General features: G+C 40.3%; 1 protein-coding gene across 1 annotated transcript in view; it reads right to left on the bottom strand.

The window, feature by feature from the left end:
* The window catches only part of mef2cb (myocyte enhancer factor 2cb), a 79,265-nt gene extending 67,651 nt beyond the window's left edge, over positions 1-11,614 (bottom strand). The window contains exon 1 of the mRNA XM_034296219.1: positions 11,413-11,614. The gene's annotated coding sequence lies outside the window, so the exon portion shown is untranslated. The remainder of the gene's footprint in view (positions 1-11,412) is intronic.
* Between the last annotated feature and the right edge of the window lie 268 nt (positions 11,615-11,882).

Below are 11,882 nucleotides of genomic sequence, written 5' to 3' on the forward strand. Positions count from 1 at the left end.
TAGCATTACACAACTCTTAATGTCTTACTGGCATCAATTTTAAATTGGGCATATATTTTCAGGAAATTCTCAGTTTCAACATTGGATTTGTTGTCTTTGTGCAATTCTCTATTGAATATTGGGTTTAAAGGATTTGCAGATCATTTCATTCTGTTCTTCATTAGATTTTACATTTTGCATCTCAAATTTTACGGAAACAGGGTTGTACATGGAGTGGCAAGTCTTCTGAGAAATATAAAAGTCAGCAACTTTGAGATCTACTGGTTCGGGGGAAAAGTGGAGTAGCCCTCAAACAGAAGAGGTACAGCAGAGAGCAATAATAGATAAAAGAGGTTTGCAGAGGTTGAGTCAGGTCTACTTTCCTAGTGTGTTTTAACCTGTGGAATGTTAATGGCAATCCTCTATACAAACCGTTCTCTTAACACGCCACCCTCTGGAACGCGGAACGTTGTTTGTTCATCAGCTGACCATATTTGAGTTAATCTAATTCCAAGACTGGTGCATCATGTCATCCAACTGAAGCTGGGTCTGAGGGCATGGCCTTTAACATGTCCTGACATGGATGGTTCGGCCGGTCCAATTGCTAAATATAACAACAGTTTACAATCCCGCTTCATATCCCATGGAACAATATTCAGTCCACGCCTGGAAGCTGTTGTCTCATCCAGACAGGCTTGTATCAGGGCATCCCTCCCTCTGTCTCTCCTTGTTATGATACACACCGACCTGAACATATTTAGCACTTCAGGGGGATTGACAGTCACTTCAAAGTTTCATGAATAAAACATACTGTTTTCCAGAATGATTATGTAATTTGAAATGTGTCACTCTGCGTACGCACATTTGGGCAAATTACACTTCATAAGGTTTGGCGTGCATTGTGCCTTCGAAGAGGGGAGAGGAACGGCAACTGAATGCAAGTGAAAGACGTGAGTGTGGTTTAATACCAATACTACTCCTGATCCCGATAAGAATCTTCAATAAGCCGTCTCTGACTCGCTTTATGGCATGTGTCACACAGGATGGGACCGCCGTGAATGGCTGTGTGTCGCTCAGCGAGAGCCTTTTTCCAAAGACAGAGAGCGACAGAAACACGTTTCCTGGGCAAACAGGAAGAGTCCAGGCCGCGTGTATTCTTTTGTCGATCACGTCCACGTGAAAAAACAATCTGCCTGTCAGAGTTGATAATGTTGTCAAGGCCTCGGTTCCACTCAAGAGAATTAGCATGCATCGCATTGACATATTTGAAGTTTTGCAGCTCTGTCTGAAGAGGCTTCCAGTTTTTGGTGTGTGACAGTCTCTCTCTGTCTCCGATTCCCTAATGAGTTGCAGGGAGACAGGCGCTGTTCTGACATTGGCTTGAGTTTACATGATGAGACGACCAAACCCATCAGAGAGAGTTTGTCAAGACCCACAGGCCAACTTCACACATGATCCACAAAGGCTGTGGGATTGTTTGTTTGTGCGTGCGTGCATTTACATGTGAGTGTTTTTGTGTGCGCGTGTGTGCGTGTCACAGCCATTTGCCATCATCAATCTCAGTTTACCATTTGTTCTGGCCTTCAAACTCACGGCGGATACAGTAGAGACTACACTCACTGCACAGACCAATGAAGAGTCAAACGTACAGCATCTTCCTTTTCATCGCCCAGGTGCAGTTCTTTTAAAGTGATCCAAAGCAATACATTACCTATAATTTGGTCTGCCTTTTGAATAAAGTGCATAATGAAACTGAAGGAAATATCATTTGTAATTACAGTTTTTGACTGATCCCACTGTACAGCGTAATTAAAAGAGGAAGGGTGAGGAAGGCAGTTTTTAATTAACAGGCGCCATATGCACTTATGTTTGAATCCATACAAGACAACTGTGTCTAATATCTCATCATAATTACTCGCACAAATAAAGAAGTTTGATAAATTCCCAGGTTGAAATTCTGAAAATATAGCATAACCAAGTGCAGTTGCTTGCGGTGAATATTGAAAAGGCAGAGCTGAATTGAATGGTCAGAAAATTATAACTATACTATGAGGAAAATATTCACTTGAATGTTTCTGTCCAACCTATGGTCCCTTATAGCCTGTTCCAGTCTCTCCCTGCTGGGTGAATTCATCCATAACAGCAACGTGACACACATGATAGTTATACCGTACCTAAACACCCAGAGATAAGGCCCCCACACATCCTAAAACACATAAAATTAGCCAGTGCCACTGTTCAAGGTAAAGCATGTCTAATACAATATTTAAGTGAAAACAATACAGTAAAATACCTCTGCAGTTCCAGGTGCTGCCTGTAGGAGAGCCATATTGGCTTGCCAAAGCTGATTCACCTAGATTAGCAAATTAGCTTTGTTAGCGTCACTAACCAGTAAAACCTATGGAGACCCAGTGTTCTGCGGTCTACCCTACACAGTCCTCAATTCTATTCAGGTATTTAATTTTTTTTAAAAGATCGCTCTACACAAAAAAAATTACTTTGTTCACATAACCACTACCTTACTATACTGTAAAATGTAAAATCACATGCAAAAAAATTGAAAATTGAAAAAAGTGAAAATAACAAAAAGGGTAGCAACACAGTTGACAAAAGTGGATACATCGACTTCACCACTTCGGCACCATTGTGGCTCAGTCGTTGCCGCACAACTCTACGGGTGTGTTGAGGGTTTGCCAAACACCATGGGACCGACAGGGAGCTCTCACTCCCTGTCTCCAGCAGAAATGTTTTTATTCTGACTCAAGCGCAAGCAACTAGTCAAAGGAACTGCTGAAACCTCTTTTACATCCAAGCTGAATGAAAAGATAAGTTGATGAGGTGCCGAAAAAAAGAAAGCCAATAACTATAATTTTCCTCTGAGCTGCAATTTACTGATGGAGAGAGATGCCTGATTTTGTGGTGTAGGCGTACTTTGACTGCTCAAGGGTGACTACAGGTGTCCCATATGAAACTGCCACGTCACAGAAGGTGTTGTTTCCCATATTTGCCCCAAACTCCCTATTGTAGGTTTAACCTATTGCAGAAAATGCAGCAAAGGGGTAAATACAAACCAAGGAAAAAACGAATTATCCTCGCCTTGGCCCGAATAAAACAGCCCAACCCTCCCAAAAGAAAAAATAATAACAAAAAACAGTATTCTTAAATTTCCGACCGGCTCCCCCAATCCCATGAACCTCCAGTAAATTTTTAACTGTCCCTAAAACAGCCTTGTTTAAACTGCTGAACATTTCATCAGTACATGAATAGTTTTAATATTCACATCAATTTCCATTTCCTGTATCCCCCTCATGTCCAGTGTTTAGGCTGCTAAAATTACAAATGCTGACAGGGAAAATCGTCTCGGATTGCTGTGGTTTTGCTCTACATTTCAGTCTTTCAGTCAAAGTTCCCTTTGTCTCCGGATTACTTCATGTGAGAAAAAAAGTGCCTCTCCCTCGATAATGATTTTTCCTCCTTTTGAACGGTTGGAAAGTAATTCCCTCTTAACTGCTCAGAAACAGGCACAGTTATTTCATTGTTTCAGGCCTCTTTTCTAATGGAGCCTGTAAAGTGGGGATGCCAATGTTACATTTTTCTCTCTCCAGTAGAGGGGTGCCAACCGGTGTTTCCTGAGGCTGAGCAGAAGCTGTGTCTGACAGATGTGCGCAACCCTGGGGCGGTGGAAAGATCACACGCGTGATCTGACGTTTCAGCAGTCATGGTCACAATGCAAATATTTCAACTATCAAGGTACTGCGGCTGTTAACAAAAAAAATAATCACACAGTCTGAAAGCTAAATCATTTCAAACTACTGAATTTACCATAAAGTAATGAAATGTAATTCCTCATTTTGTCGGTTTAGCTGCAATCAAACAGTCAATAAGTTTACCCAAATGTGCATCCTGGAGTTCTACAGGTATTTTACCCTGAAGTGTGAATGCATTTAGACAAGTTTCGTGCCCGTGTGCGCACACACATTTTGTTCCCACTAATCCAAATATTACCACTTACCCCTGACCCTAACACATATGTAAAAAAAATAGAATGGGTATAGGAAAAAGGTTGCCATTAGTCACGTATTTCTGAATTAACAACACTTTATGGATTTTACACACATGTAAGAGCACACATTGCTTTAGACTCATAAGAACTGGTATCTGGGCAGAAGTAGATTGGTGTAACACAAGTGGCTGATGGGATGTGCTGCAGGGGGGTAAATTATTCAAATGGGAACTGAGAGTCCTAGCCGCTGGCAAGACAATGATGTCATAACACCTAGGTTTTGTTCAGCCCTGACCTAAGGCCCTCAGCACTGGCCAGGATTGGAATTGATCTATGGTCATTTCAGATGGGAGGTGTTACGCCATTCAGGCTTATTAACTACTAGACTGATGGGGCGCAGTTGGTTGTTCATTAGCGAGGCCGAGTCCTAAAACGAGGGCATAAGATCCGGGGGATTGGTGAATAGACATGATCACTGTTTCTTGTTCCCACGCTACCAGTCAAATGTTTGGACTGACCCATTGAAGTGAATGGGGAGGTGTGTCCAAACCTTTGACTGGTACTGTACACACACACACACACCACAAGTCCTGGAGAGCAACTGAGACCTCGAGCAATTCTGGAAACACTAAACAACACTCAGAAGAAGTATGCAGCAAACATCTCGCACATACATAAACTGCCTTTGTTAACATCAAGCTGGGAAGTGAAGCCAATGGGTGTCAGTGTGTATTATTGTGAAATGCCGCCCTGACAGAGACGTTGGATATGCTGATGAGATCATTATGTCTCTGTCCTAACAATGGGATTTGTTGTCAAGAGCAGACTCTTCCGACTGATGGATGCGTCTTGTAATCTGACTACTTTTTCAATGTTCAATGAGAGGTGGGGATGTCAGCAGTCTGCATTCAATGTTGAACCCGATTTTTTCTCCAAGTTGCAAGGACGTCACGGGCCACACAAATATCCATACCACCCGGCTACTTAAACACGACAAAACATGCATTTAATAAAATAAGTCTAATTTGTAATAAAAATAACAAACTAACCTCACATTTTTTTTATTTTGATAATACATGAACTGCTTATCATGGACACATTTTGTGGACCAATTTCATGGACCAATTGTGAAGTGCCTGACCCCATCATGATATAATGTACCCTGCCGCCCCCCAGCCAAAGCAGGAACACGGCACAGCGAAGGATGAAACACCGTCCCTCCTGTACCACCAAATGTATTTGTGTTCAGATGCCATCTGATGGGAGGCAGGCCACTGAGATTAGCAGCAGATGAAAAGGCTCATGGCATTGTGCCGCGCGACTAGCACTCATGTTTTGTAGATTTCCGCAGCCCCAGCGCTCCGGCACTCTGTGGAGGCAGCAGAGAAACCAAGCAGCGCACTGTGTAGACGCCTCCGACACACACTGCTCAGGGGGGTAGACGCAGACTGCAGAGGGATTGTTCATGAAAGAGGCCGGACCGCGGCTGGGACGTGGAAATTCGGAATGAAATAATAAAGCGAGTAGAAGAGAAAGGAAAAAATACCAGGCCCATTACAGCAAGCAATTACAGTGGAACAAAGACACTTGTCATTTCCATGCAGTCGCGATTAAACCACTACCATGTGTATAATACGTCTTGTTTCAGTGATAATTTGTTTTAAATATGAAATGCACTTTCTACAATAACATGGCTTTTGTAACCAAAGATCACAGTGTCTGGATCTGTAGTAGGCAGCATAACGACAACAATTACTGCAAAGCCACATGCCAAGGGTACTTAAAACACACCAGTAGCAGTAGATAGACCCCTACACCACTCAGTTCTTTCCGCAATCTATTTTCCACAATCTGTTTTCCACAAAACTTGTGGTGTGAATCCAAATTAACATAACCATTGAACCAAACCCATAGAAAGACAAGAAGTGAAACCAAAAGTCTAATCTCTGAAATCAATGGCAAGAAAGTTTTTACACTGCAACAGTTTGATTAAATGAATGAGACCAGTCACTAGATTTGCATAGAGTAAACAGGGGGAAATGTAAATAGTTGCGCATAACATATCCATGTTACACTGAATGTGGGACACTTTTATGACGGATACTTGATCCAGCTATTCAGGTCTAAGACAATATTCATTGAGGTGAAATGAGTGGACATAAAGTCTGGTCCTGTAGGTCCTTAAACGATATACAGGCATATACAGAATCAGAAAGAAAAATGTTGTCAGGAGGCAACTAAAAACCTCTCCCACCAGCAATGAAACTATTCTACTATTATCAGCAACAGCAGATGTCTGACCGAGAGCGCCATGTTAGTTACCAGGTGAACAACATGGTCAGTGAGTTTATACACCTTCCAGGTCAGAGGTTTGGCCGAAGTGTAACGTGCGCATACATTGTGCCTTACAGTGCAGCGAGTTTATTGTTATGGTGAATTGAAATTGTATTTGCTTATTAAGTAAATCCTATTTAAATAAAATTGTTTTCACATAAAATGTGATCAAAGTTTAATACAAAAGACCTAAAAAAATTCTGTGAATGCCAAGACTATTACAGACCCCACACCATAGTGTAAGCTAATGTCAACTGACTGAATGTCAATTTGGAGTGCGGATGGTAAAATGTCGGGCTACAGAGTGTTAGCAAAATGACAGGATGGTAATTCAAAGGGAAAGAGACGCCTGCATAAGAGAGCTCGCCACCCTGCAGAGAGGGAAAAACAATGTGTTTCCTACGCTCTGCTTCCCATCGAGGCAGTGGAATTTGGGAGCAAAGAAAGTGTGGAAGTGAAGAGAGGTTTTTACAAAGTGGGTCAAAGTTTCTTAAGGTCCCATCTCTTCCACGTTAATGTTAAGAGGAGGGTTTAGATATGTAGACCTACCACCAAAGCCCTAAACAACTTGAGTACATTTTCACTATGTAGACCTGCCCCTAAAACCCTAAAAAATTCAGTAAATATTCACTATATAGACCTGACCTTAAAGCCCTGAACACTTCAGTAATTATTCACTATTGTGGCCTGACCCTAAATGCCTGAACACTTCAGTCAATACAATGTAGACCTGAAACTGAAGCCCTGAACACTTCAATAAATATTCACTGTGTAGACCTGACTAAAAAAGGCCTGAACACTTCAGTAAATATTCACTGTGTAGACCTGACTCTAAATGCCTGAACACTTCAGTAAATATTCACTGTGTAGACCTGACTCTAAATGCCTGAACACTTCAGTAAATATTCACTGTGTAGACCTGACTCTAAATGCCTGAACACTTCAGTAAATATTCACTGTGTAGACCTGACTCTAAATGCCTGAACACTTCAGTAAATATTTACTATATAGACCTGACCCTAAAGACCTCTATACAACACTACATATTCACTACGTAGTCATGACCTAAAGTCTGAGGCTCCATGCAAGATCTCACCTCGTAGGGCATCAATGATCATGAGGAAGGTGAGGGATCAGCCCAGAACTACATGGCAGGACCTGGTCAATGACCTGAAGAGAGCTAGGACCACAGTCTCAAAGAAAACCATTACTAACACACTACGCCATCATGGATTAAAATCATACAGCACACGCAAGGTCCCCCTGCTCAAGCCAGAGCATGTCCAGGCCCGAGTGAAGTTTGCCAATGACCATCTGGATGATCCAGAGGAGGAATGGGAGAAGGTCATGTGGTCTGATGAGACAAAAATAGAGCTTTTTGGTCTGTACTCCACTCGCTGTGTTTGGAGGAAGAAGAAGGATGAGTACAACCCCAAGAACACCATCCCAACCGTGAAGCATGGAGTTGGAAACATCATTCTTTGGGGATGCTTTTCTGCAAAGGGGACAGGATGACTGCACCGTATTGAGGGGAGGATGGATGGGGCCATGTATCGCGAGATCTTGGCCAACAACCTCCTTCCCTCAGAAAGAGCATTGAAGATGAGTTGGGTCTTCCAGCATGACAACGACCTGAAACACACAGCCAGGGCAACTAAGGAACGGCTCCGTAAGAAGCATCTCAAGGTCCTGGAGTGGCCTAGCCAGTCTCCAGACCTGAACCCAATAGAAAATCTTTGGAGGGAGCTAAAAGTCTATATTGCCCAGCGTCAGCCCCGAAACCCAAAGGATCTGGAGAAGGTCTGTATGGAGGAGTGGGCCAAAATCCCTGCTGCAGTGTGTGCAAACCTGGTCAAGAACTACAGGAAACGTATGATCTCTGTAATTGCAAACAAAGGTTTCTGTACCAAATATTAAGTTCTGCTTTTCTGATGTATCAAATACTTACGTCATACAACATACAAAAATGCAAATTAATTACTTAAAAATCATACAATGTGATTTTCTGGATTTTTGTTTTAGATTCGGTCAATCACAGTTGAAGTGTACCTATGATAAAAATTACAGACTTCTACATACATGCTTTGTAAGTGGGAAAATCTGCAAAATCGGCAGTGTGTCAAATACTTGTTCTCCCCACTGTATGTTCTGTCCACTACCATGTGTGTGTACATGGTTTGAACTCTTCCATTTTGTCTGCTTCTGTAAATTCATTGTACAGCTATGTGTACTTGGACCTAAAGATGTGTGTGCATTACTGAGCAGAAGATCACCTTGACTATGACCATAGAGAGCCGTGGGCTGTGGAGCTGAGAAGAGAGGCTTGCTTCTCCCCCCACCAAACACCTCCATCACCCGCCTCTACCCCCTTCAGGCTTGGGGTTCTCCTGAGGTTGGGGGTAGGACTGACTCTCCCCACTGTATATTATGAATGTTATCACTTAGTTATTTGGTTGGTATTGACTTTTATTTCTGGTGCTAATTATAATGTGGACGTCAATCTACGAGCAGATAGAAAGAGGGAAAAGTTCAGGAAATTAAATGTTTCATTTTCATTTTCACCTGAACCAATATATTATCCTGTCTTGAATGAACAGGTACTTATTTAACTGTTTTCAACACTACCATTTTATTTTGTTCTGAGGTTAGCAGTTTATTTTTATTCAGTTTAATTTTTTATTCAGTTTAATTTTTTATTCAGCAAAAAAATAAATCTTAAATATTATTGGCTACCAATTTCAACCTCAAAAAGAATATATGCAGATCCTTGCTATAGTCCTCCCTGATATTATATAATATTTAACTGAAAACGGATTCCAGAACAAAAAGAAAAATAATTCTGGAGATATGTTCAGCAGTTTTATTTCTCTGAAATCATGAATCATCAATGAGCAGAGTGAACTACATCATATGGATTCCATCGTCATGCCCTTATTTTATGATGTGAAACATGACCTTTCATGTTCTGTATAGATCTCTTAATAGATCTCTTAATAGATTTAAAGAAACAATATCTAAATCACCAGGGTCGCAACAATAATCTGTAACTCCATATGCCTGATTGACTAAGACGACATATGTATTTTGGTTAAAAAAAATTATAATTTTAATCATATTTTTACAGTTATAAAAGCAACTGCGTAAAAATAGAATTTCCACTTTGTATATCATTTCAATAAGGAACAAGATTTCAATAAACCTTTTTAAAAACATACGTTTCTAATTATTTATTTTTCTAAAATGTTTTTATTTAAATTCTTTAGAGGCAAATACAGCTCTGGAAAAAATGAGACCACTGCACCTTTTTCTTTCCTTTCCAAAGAAGTTGAAAAGGAAAGTTTTGAGTGAAAAACAGAAGCGTTCAATTTGCAATGGTCTCTTAATTTGACCCTTCTGTTCCTCACTCAAAACAAAGTTTTTTGTAAAGGAAGAAAAAGGGGCAGTGCTCTTTTAATTTATTCCGAAGCTGTATTTATATATATATATATATATATATATTTATAAATATATTTGTTATGTTGTGAACAGCTCTGTAACTGATGGCTATGCCCATAAGAAATATAGGCAAATCATTCTGGAATTATTGACATATCTTCTGTGTTAGATTTGTGGGATAATGTTTCCTTTATAAAAGTTGTTTTATGTTTTGAATGTAGGACATAAGCTGTCAAATTGCTAGATAAATTAACACCACAGCATTTTAAAGTGCAATAAAATAAAACAAAAAGAGGCTTGGAGATTTGTATTAAATATTTAAATAATGTAATGTTAGGATTAAATAAGTCAATGCCTATCAAACCTCATGAGACAAAACATTTAAAAGAAAAATGGCCTTTTATGGCATCTGAGTTGGCATGAATTCTCTAAGTTGCATTATTTAAAGAATGTTCCTTTATATGGTATGATAGCATCGACTTGTACACATATTTGCATATAAATGATCAACTTAGCTATTATTATGTTTGAAATATTACGCCTGCCTATAAGGCAATTAACAGTTGTATTCAAACTTGTTGTGTAGATTAAGTTCCCATAACATGGTCTTGTGTCCAATGGGCCATTCTAAACTTACTTTCTTGAATCAAATGTCTGAAAAAAAAAAGTTTGAACAAAGCTTTTCAACATCCATAAAATTCAAACTCAACATTTGTTTGGGAATGGAATTCTTTGTGGTTGCTTTAGGACATTTGCCTGCTATTGAGTGACATTTTCTTCCCTTCAGAGCACATGGTTCAATATGAATTCCCTTCAGTTGGTGCAATATGACAAATTTCCTCTTTGTTTCACAGTTTAGCAAGTAATGTCTTACTTAAGTGTTGGTCTGTGTGATATAAATTGATATTGAAGTCTGCAGCAGTGACTTAAATGGCTACCTTGCGTAGGTAAGCCATTTCTAAGACAAACAGTACGTTGAAGCAATGCACTTTTTATTCACAGATTATTTCAGATTACGCAACTAGGTGTTCTTAGCAATTAACTTTAGGAAGACCAATAACCCAAACTGACTGTGAAGAATTAAAACAAAAAACACAACACGGTATTAGGTTCCTCTTTAGAGAGTCAAACCATTTGTCATGCCTTGGAGAATTGAAAAGTATACGTATAAAACTCAAACATATGTAGCTACAGGAGCCTCGATGGGCTATTCACATGTACAGAAGTGATTGGCAACAGCTGTTTGTAACTGCCGATCTCCAACTTCAGCATAGCTCAGCCCTTAAGCTTTTCTACCGACTTCTTTCTCTGTCACGCACTAACTGTACGTACCTGAGCTAAATGAACCTAGCTTTCTTTCTCTCCCCATATGGGTCTGATTGCAGATCCAGGTTTCTTTTTATTGTTGACACGACCAAGTTTTTGTTTCATTTTCCAATAAAGGCTACACTAGTCAATATAAATAATTTAGTAACAATATGCCAATACTACTGTATATTACAAGGGAGTTAGTTGTTTGACAGATTTATGGCTGGTGGCTTGGAAAATGCCATCATCCAAAAAGAGTGCCCATGCCAGAACAAGATTTTTCCACAAGCAAAAAGTCACAGTACACCATGCGGAGTTAAAGGGGAAGCTAAAAGTGTGTTTTGTAAACTCACCGTACTGTTTCTCTGCTTCTCCAGGAAGTAATACCCTACAGTACCAGCTGAGGGACAGACAAAAAAAGAGATAAACTTTCGTGACAAGTAAAAGAAGAGTAAAAAGTGAACTGTAAAGCAAAACACAAAATGTCCTGCATATATGAAAGCCAGACCAGCTGGCTTTGAATGGAAACCCCTGTTTTGGGTTGTGTTTTGTTCCTGATCTGTCTCTACACTGAACCCAGGGCTTGTCCTGCCCAAACCCCCCACCCCATGTCACCCTCTCCCCTCAACCCAATCCACCTGCCTCAGTCACTCATTAGTATATTTAGCCCGCTGAGGGATCAGTGACACCCAGACCTTTGTCAGCGGTGGCATATGTCCCCTGGATTATTGCCCCCAAAAGAATTTTGAAGTCCATGAAGGGGCAAAAAAGTCCCTCTCTTAGATGCCCCTGGTCCCTCACTGTATATTTACACCGCCCTGTG

The sequence above is a fragment of the Esox lucius genome, chromosome 13 (assembly GCF_011004845.1).
Source record: "Esox lucius isolate fEsoLuc1 chromosome 13, fEsoLuc1.pri, whole genome shotgun sequence".
In the NCBI taxonomy this organism is placed as follows: domain Eukaryota; kingdom Metazoa; phylum Chordata; class Actinopteri; order Esociformes; family Esocidae; genus Esox; species Esox lucius.